We start from the raw sequence: 12,649 nt of genomic DNA, 5'->3' as shown, positions 1-12,649 counted from the left end.
GAAAACACTGTGAAAAATTTTCAAACTATTGGAATGATAAAGTATATTTTCTAGGGGAAAGAAATGAAACTAAATCAATCAACATTTACATTAGGATACATGGAAGAAAAAAATCACAAATATTGGAAAGTGAAAAACACAATTCTGAGCAATTATATGTTAAAGAATAAATCATATGTTATATATGCCATCATATATATAACAATTATATGTTAAAGAATAAATATTTTTCACTAAATTAAAATAGGAAAATTAATACACATGAAAATTTTCAGGTTATAATCAAACTAGGATTTAGTGCAAAAAAACACAGGCTTAAGTGACACGTACAATATGTAGGAAAAGAAGGGCAGTATAAACCAAAGTAAGTAGGATGAAGAGACTACTAATGACAAGAGCAAAATTAACCAAACAGAAAAGTGGCACAGTAGAGAAAATAAGGCCAAAAGTTATTCACTCTAAAGATCAAGACAAAAACATTCAAAAGAAAAGAGAGCAGCAACAAATCTCCAATATCAGAAAGGAAAGATCTTCAAGATATTAAAGGAATAACAAAGCATCATTATAAACTACTTTACGCAAAACCTGACAACTTAGATATAATTAAAAATTCATGGAAGATTAAAAACTGTCAAAGATCATTAAGAAGAAATAGATACCTAGGTAGCCATATATTAATATAAATTAAATAATAATTAAATAATAAATGACAGGTTCAAATGGCTTTATGGGTGAATCCTGCCCAAATTTTAGGGAACAAGTATAATTTTACATTTTATCTGGTAGAGAATAGAAAAGAACATTTTAAAATTCATTTTGAAACAAATAACCCAATCTCTAATTGGGCAACGGAACTGAAAAGGCACTTCACAGAAGAAGAAATATGATCAGTCAACAAATATATGAAAGAAGCATTCAACACCTCTAGCAATTAGAGAAATGAATGCAAAGAAAAACTACACTGATATTTTATCTCATTCAAGTCAGAATGGTAACAATCAAGAACACAAGAAAAAATAAATGTTCATGAGGATACAGGGAAATGTGTACACTCAGACAAGGGTGGGAATGCAAATTGGTGCAAGCATTCTACAGAGCAGTATGGAAGTTCCTCAAAAAACTAGAAATGGAACCACCATTGGACTCAGTTTTTCAGATCCTCAATATATATCCAAAGGAGTTGAAATTAGCCTAGTACAGTGATGAAGCCACATCAGTGTTTATAACAGATCAATTCACAGTAGCTAAGCTATGGAACCAACCTAGGTGTCCTTCAATTAAGAGAATGAGGTATATATACACAGTTAAATATTACTCAGCCATAAAGAAGAATGAACTTATAGCATTTTCTGGTAAACGGATAGATCTGGAGACTATCATGCTAAGTGAAATAAGCCAATCTCCCAAAACCTAAGTTTGAATGTTCTCTCTGATATGTGGATGTTAACACACAACAAAGGAGAGGGGTAGAATAGAAGTTCAATGTATTAGAGGGGAATGAAGACAAGGGAGGGGGATAGGAATAAGGAAGACAGTGGAATGAATCTGGACACAACTTTCCTATGTACATATATGAACACACCACAATGAATCCCACCATTATGTACATTCACAAGACTGGGATCCTAATTAAAATAAGGATTTAATTAGAATTATTTAATTCTACTCCATGTTTGTAGAAATATGTGAAATATAATCTACTGTCATGTATAACTAAAAAAAAACAAATAAAATTTAAAAAAAATCAAAAACCCAATAATCTAGTAGCAGCATTTCCTACTACAAATTAGAGTAATATACTCAGTTGGGGATCTGAGGTTACATGCTCATTCCAGTCAGAGGTGGGCTTTATGTGCTGAATCTAATCCTGCCTTCATTGAACTATTTTATACTGCTATCAGGCACTATATAACTAAATTCCAACAAGTAGTTATAAATATTGTAATTCTGCAGGACAGAAAGACTGCTTCCAGTGCAGAAATCTGGGCAGGCCTCTTACACAAGATGACCATGAATAGATTGGAGTTGAGTGCTCAGAAGAAACAACCTGAGAACACCCTGTTTAAGGTGACAAGACTGAAAAGCAACAAGTCAAATGACTCCAACTATCAGGAGCTATGATTAAATTTACTAGAGTGCCAGCAAGTGAGAGAACAGAATTTCTAGTCATGTAAAATGGTCCCAGCTCCCTTTCAGTAGGTTACAAGTAGGAGGAGCAGCTCTTGTTCAGAGCTCGATTCATCTAACCTCACAGAATGATAAGGAGAGTAGGTTTATTCTTATCTAAGATTGCAACACTCTACTCTTCCCATAGTTGTACAAAGTACATGAGAAAGAGAGCAAAACAGAGATCACAAAGAGAAATACAATTAATTTATTACACTAAAAAGAATATGAGGGGGTCAACATCATGCCTTGTAGTACACACCTGGTTTGCTGAAGAAATTCATATCTGAAGACACAGATACTCCAGTGTGTACAACAGATAATTGCACAAATAATCAGCTGGATACTAGAAAATATGCAGTATTCCGTTACGAATGGCACTCTTAGGCATATGCTTTCAATTTAAGAGTCTCAATGTAATTTGAAATTTTGTTTAAACATTTTTTGATCTTCTGCTACTCCATGTCTTCTTGCACATGTATTTTATAAATGTGTTTTAGAACACAGAAAGTCAACCTGTTAGATTTCATGTTGTTAGTTTTGGTGTGGACACATCAGTCTTCTGATTCTGAATATTCATTCCAAAATTCATCCCAAATCACCTGCTCTTTCATATTTAAATTGTTCATAAATTATATTTTTAAAAAATTTCTTTCAACATTGATTGAAGTTATTGAGAAGTATACAGAGCACCCTGAACAGAGTTCTGTGAATGATTTTAAGTATTCTCCCTCCAGATTGACCTTGAACTTTAATTAGCATTTACATTGTAGTTGTCTACCTGGATGAACACTCTTTTATTTATTTATTTATTTTTTATTTTATAGTGCAGTTTTCAGTTTTTCTTTCTTTTTTCTTTTTTTTTAAACAATTGCTTATTATCCCCTCCAAAACCATTGAATAAAGTAAAGCACATATTAGCAAAATATAATATAACATTTAATAATGTTGCATACACTGCTCTAGCAAAAAGATGGGGTTGGCAAGGCATTTCATGATTTTTAGGACTTGAAGGAGGAGGTTCATGATTATTAAATGCTTTAATATTAAGTGCTCAAATATCTTTAACTTAAATAAAACTTAAATAAATGTGATTTATTTGCCTCTCTGGGTTATTGTGAGATTTAAGTGATATCACAAATGAGACAAGTTTTATATATGGAAGATCCCATAATTAACAATAATAAATAATATCCTGGTTGAATTAGCTAAATTTTATGTGTGTGTGTATGTGTGTGTATTGTATTGTATTGCATTGGCTTGGACCTTTGTTTTATTGTATCTCTTCAAGATGTCATTTATCTTGATTACGCATTTATGAACTGAAATTATGTCAGGGTTAATCATAGCAATCTATTAAAATGAAGACCATTAGAATTTTGGTTAATTGGTAAACCTGACTGATTAATTTACTTCTTAGACACATCTGCTTTGGGGACTTAGGATATATTCCCTGAATGAATTTGATGACTGATATTTTGCCCCTAGAAACTTCAAGTGGTATTTTTTTTCCTAAGCTATTAATTTCTAAGACATATAGGCCCCCAAAATAGTTAGTCTGTAATACAGCTTTTGTTATATATCTTTTCCAGTACAAATATTTTTAGTATAATTATGGCCAATGGGGCACAATAGAAATTAATGAGTATGTGTTTATAAATCTGAGAACTATTGATCAGGTATCAGGTGTAGGCTAGAGTGTTGAGCATAACATTTTCCAACTGGCAGAAAAAGGAAAAAGAGATTGTCATGAGTCATCAGCCAGGATCCCATCACCTGGAACCCCAAATGACAGCCATTACTTTCACTTATCTTCCATTAGCCACAACTGTCTTCACAGCTCCACTAGATGCCATGGCTCAAAATTTAACTCCCTCACCTGCATGGCGGCTGCTTAGCAACAACTCCAAAACATGGAATGGCAGCATGATGTTTTGCTGGTCACCAAGCAGTGTCAAATGCAGCTTTCTAAGCAGGCAGCACACCCAAGCTACTAATACTGCCTTGGAAGGACAAGCAAGAAGGAGGATGCAAACCCCAGGACCCTGGTCACAAACTTTCTCTATGAAGAAACACAGAGTAAACATTCTATTTCTCAGACCACATAGGAACCATTACAATTGTCCTGCTTCTCCCTTCTTTTCTCCCTCCCTTTTTATCTTATTTCCTCCTCCTTCACTCTTTCTTTCTCTTTCTCTCCTTCCTTCTTCCTCAAGCCCTTTAAAAATGTTTCAAATATTCTTAACTTGCAGATTGTGAAAAAAACAGGCCACTATATGGACTTTGGTTGATGGGTCTTAGTTTTTGCTAAGCCTTGAGCCTGGGCAAGGCTATCTTTTAAAAATTTTTTATTTTATTATCATTTTTTAGTTGTAGATAGACACAGTATCTTTATTTATTTTTATATGGTACTGAGGATCAAACCCATAGCACCTCACATGTGGAAGGCAAGCGCTCTACCACTGAGCCACAGCCCTAGCCCCATGGGCAAAGCGACCTGAAAGAACTTTCTATAGAAATGGAAAGATTTTTATTTTGTATGATTTTCTATAGTACCATAGTGACCTTGAGGTACTGAGAAACCGTAATCTGATTAGAGCAGAGGAGGCCCTAGACTTCTATATTTATTTGACTTCTAAATTATTTAAATTTTAAAAATCACATGTGACTAGCAGATCTTACACTGGTTAGCATAGATAGCCCAACATTTTCACAAACTATGTTCCCATCTTATTTTTGATGACTACAGGTACCTTGTGGTTTATACAAGTTTTCTTTTTTTTTCTCATCTACCTGCCTGTCTTGATTAAATTAGTTCTCTGAATGTTATAGGATACTTATATATTACTCAGGATGCTTTCTTCATGTTTCAGTTCTTAGTGTGTGATCATTGATGCATAGTCATTTGGGTAATATACAGCTCACTGTATTTGATGATTTTTGAGGGTGGAACCTACATGTGCTTTGTTCAATTACCAAGTCCCAAGATTTAACAGAGGACCTGGCACAAAATAGGAATAGAATAATATTTGTTGAGTGAAATTTGGTAGGTCCATGACCAAAATATTCTGGGTCAGTTTGGGAAACGCTGAGAAAACCTATTCACTGACTTTTACATATTCACACAAACTTTGTGAATTTTCAGAATAGTTTCTGTATTCTAGCATTTTCTTGTTGTTTTGCATTGCATACTTGTTTGCATAATACTTTTTAATACCAAACACAACACAAATTTGTCATGAAGTACAACTTGAAAATGCCATTCTATGTCTTACTAACTAAAGAAATAAAAGTATTTTTTTTTAATGTTCCTATATGATTTCACCCAGTTCCAGGCTTGAAGTTAAAGCTTTATTCTGGTAAACAGTGTGCTTTCTCTATATGTCTCTTCTGAAATATAATTTCTAAGAAAAGGCATGCCCCTTGGAGAATTTTACATGACCACAGCTTTTTGCCCCTAATACTATTAAAAAGTAGAAAGCACTTTTCTACCCATTGAATCAGAACTTATTTTAAACAATAGAATATGATAGGAATAATTTCAGGTCCAGACTCTTACCTTCTTTGGTTGCTAGGATCATGTGAGCAAATCTCAGCTAATCCCCTTCAGGATCAGTGACCACATGACAATGGAGCTTAACCATATCTAAAGGCCACCTGTCTCATATGTGAGACATGCTATATGAGCCCATTCATATTTATATGGTGAGCCTAGGTGACAGAGTGTAGAGCCTTGGGGAGCTGTCCAACCAGACACAGGATGAACTAAGGACCTATAAATTTGTTAGTAACTCAAGGATAGCTATTTTACACTGCTGGACTTCAGAGTGGTTTTACATTGCAAAATCTAGCTGATAAAGTCCCAAATGCATGGTGCCATGATGGATACAGGAAATGATGTTATGTGATTCTCAGGCAGAGCACAGTGTAACCCTAATTTGCATACTAAATTATTTATTTTCACTTATCTTCCAAGCCTTTTATAAATCAGGAGAAATTACTTGATTTGGTAATAATTTATCTGCAATGCTTGTTTGTTTTCATTTTTTAATTTTTAACAAGATTATATGTCACTTGCTAGAACAAAATAACAATATTTAGTTCCCAGTTTCATTTTCAGAGGTATCTATACATATGTTAAGTGATAATGGCTTCCTATTCATAATAATGATTAAAATTTATTTTAAAAATTAAATGAGATAGAGTTAAAGTTAAAAGTAGGTAAAAAATGCCTTGAGGGACTCTGATAACAATAAAAATGGTCAATACGATACACAATTTTAGCAATGTGAGAAACAATGACTTAGGAATTTCGTAGACAGAGCAGGAATTGTTTCCTAGAACTAAATTCAATTATTCAACATATTTGCCTAAATCCCCACCTCACAGAAAAATTCAAAGCAAAAATATTTGGAGAACAGCAAAGATCAACTTTAACTACTTTCTACTTTTTGGCTACAGAAATTCTCCTCAGAGTCAAGAAATCTATATTCTCATTCTCCACACTTCTGCCCTTCTCTCTGTTGTACAGCCTAGAACATGACCACACCAGGTGACAGTGAGCTCATCATTATAGAATATATAGAGAAAATATGAAGATTAAAAACGGCCACAGATTTCTAATAACTTATTCTCTGAAATCCCTGGATATCCTGTAAATAAGAAATTCAAGTATACTAAAAGCATCATATTATAGAGGTCATGTGTGACATTCAGTCAAGGAATATGGGCAAACCCAGTCTCTGAGCCATCCCTTCCAATGTCCCATCCTGTATAAAGCACCAACAAACCTCCTTGGACCTTCCAGATCAGTATATTTGCACAACTAAGTATCACTAGGGCTTCTATAGTTCTGAAAAACGACTGGCAAGTGAATGTATCATGTCCAATCACTTTGATACTGATTTGAACTGTCTTGGATAAAATGCCCAACCTCCCTTATGAAGAAATGCTTATTAAACTAACAGTTCTAAAAACTTACGTGTGTATCATGTAGGCAGAAAGAGAAACAGTGAGAGAGAGAGAGAGACAATACAAATTTGGGACCTAAATGGGATAAAAATATGAATAGAGAGTAATTCTGGGTAAAAGCTATCAAAGTTCCATTGCACTATTTTTTTTAATATCTTTGCAATTTGAAGGTTTTTCCCAATTACAAATTATTTAAAAGAAAGAAAAATGGGGACAAATTAAGAAATCATGCACTGGATGAACCCTGTGCTTTTACTTAGCAGCAGTTGAACATCTGAAAATATAGAAAGCTTGACTTTTATTTGTTTTCTTGATTGAGTCGGTTCAGCCAAAGAGAGAATCAGTGAAGTTGTAAACTGTCAGCTAAGACAGTTTTAAAATTATTTCTCTTACAATATCTTTCAACACTGTCTAGTTATCAGAGCCCTTGGTATAAAAAAGATATTTAATGAATGTTTGTGTTTTCCTTTCTTCAAAAACAGTATATTGATTTATAGGAACCATTTTTATATGGGGTTAGTGATTATACCTATGTGAAATTCTTTAATTTTATTAAAGAATTATCAAAGTGTAACTAGTGGAAAATTCATATCAAAATAAGGGGGAAGCATAACATAGTGGCCAAAAGAATGGATTCTGGAACAAAATTGCCTGGGTTCAGCTCTCAGCCTTGCCACCTACTAGTGCTGTACTTGCATAAGAAATTCTGCCTTCATTTCTTTCCTGTAAAATACTAATAGAAAAACACTGGGGTTTATGACTTCAAATAAGTTAATATTTATAAAATGCTTATAACAGTGTCTGACATATAATAAACACACTATGAGTGTTCATATGAAAAATTAAAATTGCCTAGAGTGGTATGGGAGGCTTAATACAGTACAGATTTCTGGATCCCACACAAGACTGAATGAATCAGAATCTCCTGAGCCTGTAGCATTTTAACAAGCTCTCCAGATAATTCTTAAAGACATTAAAGTTTGAAAGCCATTGCTTTAGTTATTAGGAGCCTTGATGAACTGATTCCACAGGGGCAGCTAATATAGCAAAATCCAACTTTGCTTTGTATGTTAGTGCCTTAGGTCTGCAAAATCCCCAAATCCTTATGGGAAATTTCTCCCCAGACCAAATTAAATGGACCAATAAAACATGCTTCTGTAGTGATTAGCATATCAAATTATGGTTCTGAGTAGGCAGGTTTCCTTGACTTATTTAATCCAGGTGGCTTCTCTTTCTTGATCAGTTTCCCTGGGATAAATGCTGCTCACTGTCCATATCTTTGCTTGTCTGAAGCCTGGATTTAAAGGGGACCACTGGGAATTTGGGATACATGCCTTCTTCCTAAAATACCAGTGTACTCGCTATGCCTAGCAAGAGAGAGGCTCTACTGAGAATATACAGTTTCAAGTTTTGGGGAGAAAATATCAACTAAGCATGATGATGCTCGTGTGCTCTCTCTCTCTCTCTCTCTCTCTCTCTCTCTCTCTCTCTCTCTCTTTATTTCTGTGCATGTGTGTGTATGTGTGTGTGTTTGTGAGTGTGTGTGTGTGTGTGTGTGTGTGTGTGTGTGTTCCCACATGGAATTTAGCGCTGCTACAAAAAAAAAAAATTGCTACACTGGATGCCCATACATTGCACAAAAATGAAAAATGAGGTTATAATTTAAGGACAGTTTTTTTATGATCAAGGTGTCAAAGACCACACAGGCCAAGCACTAATTCTGTGGTTATTTGAGCAAAGGGAAGGCACTGGAACCAGGCTACTTTCTTGCTATTGTCCCTGAGAAGTAGTAACATTGTGACCCTAAGGTCTAAAAGGAACCTAAAATAGACATTCACATTTTTAATGAAGTTTTATTTGTAGAGGGCAGTTATGCCTTTCATAAATCAAATATAGTATTTTAACTACAGAGTTGGGATAAATAATAACCATAGTAATAATAATTGTTGTGGGTGGAATTGTGTTCCCCAAATTCATATGTTAAAGACCCAACCCCTTGTATCTATGAATGTGACTGTATTTGGAGGAAACATTTTTAAAGAGGTAAGTTAGAGTGAAATTATTAGAGTGAATTGCATTCAAACGTGACTCATGTCCTTGTAAGAAATGAAAATTTGGACACATCTACACAGAGGGAAAGTCACTTGAGGTCAGTTCCAAGCCAAGGAGGGAGGCCGCAGAAGAAACAACCCCTACAAACAAATCTTGATCCTAGACTTCCAGCCTCCAGAAGTGTGAAGAATAAACTTCTGTTGTTTATGCCACCAGTTCACGTGTTTTGTTGTGGCAGCCCCCACAGACTAAATATAATTCTCATTGCTATAACAATATTTAACTCTTTATAACACATAACATTTTGCTGAAGATTTATGTGATGTTAGTGAAATTATACCAAAAATACAGAAATGTTCACTCTGAAAGGAGCACATTACTAGTGTCAGTACCATTTGACAAATGAAGAAACTAAAGTTTTAGAGAAGTTGGTCAAGTGATATAATGTCCCAATGTTAACAATTGCTGATGATAGGAATTCTAAGCATCTCCTCATACTGAAATTATGGTGCTTTTCTCAATACCCTTCCTGGCTTTCATGAGCCTTTGGCTCCACAGAAACCTGGCTTTATGGAACCCTAGGCCGGGAGACACATTAGAGGTAGGGTCTGCATCTACCTTTAGGCCTGGAGGTCAATGAGCAGCAGGGGCAACATCCGGTGTCATTTCTGATAGGCTGGGGCCTTTCTCTGCCATATCACTTAGTCATATCATTTCTGGAGAAGAAGCAGCATTGGGAACTGTCCTAAGAATTATCTTTGTCCCCATAAATTCTCCTGTCCCTCAGATACCCCCACTTTTGGCTGAAATGCTGCATCATCTGAGCAGTTCTCCTGATTTTCAATGGCTCATTGCATCCTGGTTTGAGGGGGTTTACACACCAAAATGCAACTGTTTCTTAAACTAGTTGCAACTCAGGCTGCATTTCTGTTGGATTACAGAAAAGTACATAAGAGAATATTCTCGATCCTGTCTCATTTTCAGTACCGTGCCATTGCCCACTGCTGAGATAAATAAGTTGTTATGGAGTTGCAGGAGCAGGAGAGTTCACTCCAACTTTGTGGTTGGCTTTCAGCAAACATCCATTACCCTTGATGTCTCACAAGGTGTTACAGACCTTTTCAATGGTAAAACACTGATGAATTTGTTCCCTTCTGGAAAGCCTCTCTTTCACTTCCGTTTCCAAATTATCCAACCTGTACATGACTTCCTGCTTTATCTAACTGGACTCTTAACAATTACCCAAAAACATTAACTGTTTTTTCTAAATCTCTTCTCAGTGTCATGAAATGTTCAACTTCACGATATGATGCCACTATACCACAAATAAAGAATGTTCTTGAGACCAATTCCAAGCTCTGTGCTCAGCCTCTACTAGACAGATATCAAGAAACTAAAGCTTCCATCCTACAGAAAGGGAGAATATCTTTACCACCTACACCTCAGAACACTTATCTCCAGGATATATGAAGGACTCAATCACTTAACACCAGGAAAAAACAAACAAAAAACAAAACAAAAACAAAAACAAAATAGCCCAATCAATAAATGGGCAAAGGAAGTGAACAGACACTTCACAGAAGAGGAAATGTGAATTAAACAAATATATAAAAAAAAGTTTAACATCTCTAGAAATTAGAGAAATTCTAATTAAAATTACACTGAGATTCCAACTCACTTCAGTCAGAATGGCAACAATTATGAAAACAAGTAACAATAAATATTGGCAAGGATGTGGGGGGAAAGGCACACTCATACATCATTTGTGGGACTGCAAATTGGTACAACCGCTCTGTAAAGCAGTACAGAGGATCCTCAGAAAACTTGGAATGGAACAACCATTTGATTCAGTTATCACAAACCTGGGTATATACCCAAAGGATTTTAAATCAGCATACTATAGTGACACAGCCACATTAAAGATTACAGCAACTCAACTCACAATAGCTAAGCCATGGAACCAATCTTGTGCCCTTCAAAAGATGAATGCCTATAGAAAATATGGTGTATATACCCAATGGAATAATATTTGGCTATAAAAAGGAATGGCTTTATGAGCTCTGCTGATAAATAGATGGATATAGAGACTATCATGCTAAGTGAAATAAGTCAATTTCCAAAAACAAAGGTCAAGTATTCTCTCTGATATGTGGAGGCTAATACAAAACAAGGGGAAGGTACAAGGTCAAAGGATTACACAAAGAGGAATGAAAAAAAAAAGGAGAAGGGATGGTAACAGCAAAGACAATAGAATGAATGAATCTAATACAACTTTCCTATGTACATATATGGATACACTACCAATGAAAATCTATATCATGTACAACCACAAAACTGGGATCCTGATTAGAATGTTATACTCTAATAAAGTGTGTCTAACATGTCAAAATATACTGTCATGGATGTCTATGAAAAACAAATTAAAAAGAGGGGAAAAAAAGGAAACTAAAACTCATTTCTTGCTACCTGTTCATTAAGACTCTAATCAAAACTCAACAGGATTCTTTTGCAACTTATCATGCTCTACTGTTTGCCATTTAACCAATTATTGTCACAAATTTTGTCTTGTTCTTTCACCATGGATGACATTTCCACATCTTCTTCTCTCCTTGATAATTTGATTACAGTGTTCTAATTAGAAGGCATTTTTGTACCTATTAAGGATAAGGTGATCAACGCTTTTGACAGATCATTGAATCACTGTTCTATGCTTCAATAACGAGTTTCCAAGAACTTAGTGGCTTCAAACAACACAAATGCATTCTTTCATGGTTTGGTAGGTCACAAACCCAGCATGAGTTTCACAGAACTAAAATCAAGCCATCAGTTGTCTCTGGGCTCTAGGGAAGAATCCATCTGCTTCCTTCTTCAGATTATTGGTAAAATTCAGCTCTGGGCAATTGTAGTCTATGTGTTCTTGCTGGCTGTCAGCTGAAGGCATTTCCCAGATCAGAAAGGTTGCCTGTACTCTCTGGCTCATGCCCCACTTCCTCCACCTTTGTCACATTTCTGAAAATTTTTCTTCTTTCCTCTTCTGCTTTTAAAATGCATGTGGACACATGAGGCCCACCTGGGTAATCCAGTATGCTTTGTCTATTCAAGGCTCAATTGCTACCTTAATTCCTGTTTGTCACTTAACATAATGTATTCACCAGCTCTGGGGTTTCAGGATGTGGACATTCTGGAAGCTCTTTCTGCCTCCCACTTTACCTCCGTCATCACACATGCATAATGAGAACGACGTGTCCTGTGCTGATGTGTCCTGAAATTCAGCTTCAGGCAGTTTCTGAACCCAAATTGAATTCAGACACAGAGCTGGCACTTCCTGAGGAAGTGGCAAGCTCCCAGCTCGTATATGTACAAGGTAAACCTGCTTTTGATCCTTGAGGAACAAAGGCTGTAAATGTACAGGGGCTCTGAGCTCCTCCACTTGACACTAATGACGGAGCCGTGAAAGGTC

The 12,649-nt window shown here is 35.5% G+C and overlaps 1 protein-coding gene across 1 annotated transcript in view; it reads right to left on the bottom strand.

The window, feature by feature from the left end:
- The window catches only part of Dpp10 (dipeptidyl peptidase like 10), a 608,497-nt gene that overhangs the window by 230,752 nt on the left and 365,096 nt on the right, over nt 1–12,649 (bottom strand). The gene's annotated exons all lie outside the window — the stretch shown is intronic.

Source organism: Urocitellus parryii, chromosome 1, assembly GCF_045843805.1.
Source record: "Urocitellus parryii isolate mUroPar1 chromosome 1, mUroPar1.hap1, whole genome shotgun sequence".
NCBI lineage: Eukaryota > Metazoa > Chordata > Mammalia > Rodentia > Sciuridae > Urocitellus > Urocitellus parryii.
The sequence above is the reverse complement of the archived record's forward strand: the minus strand, read 5'-3'. Positions and strand labels throughout refer to the sequence as shown.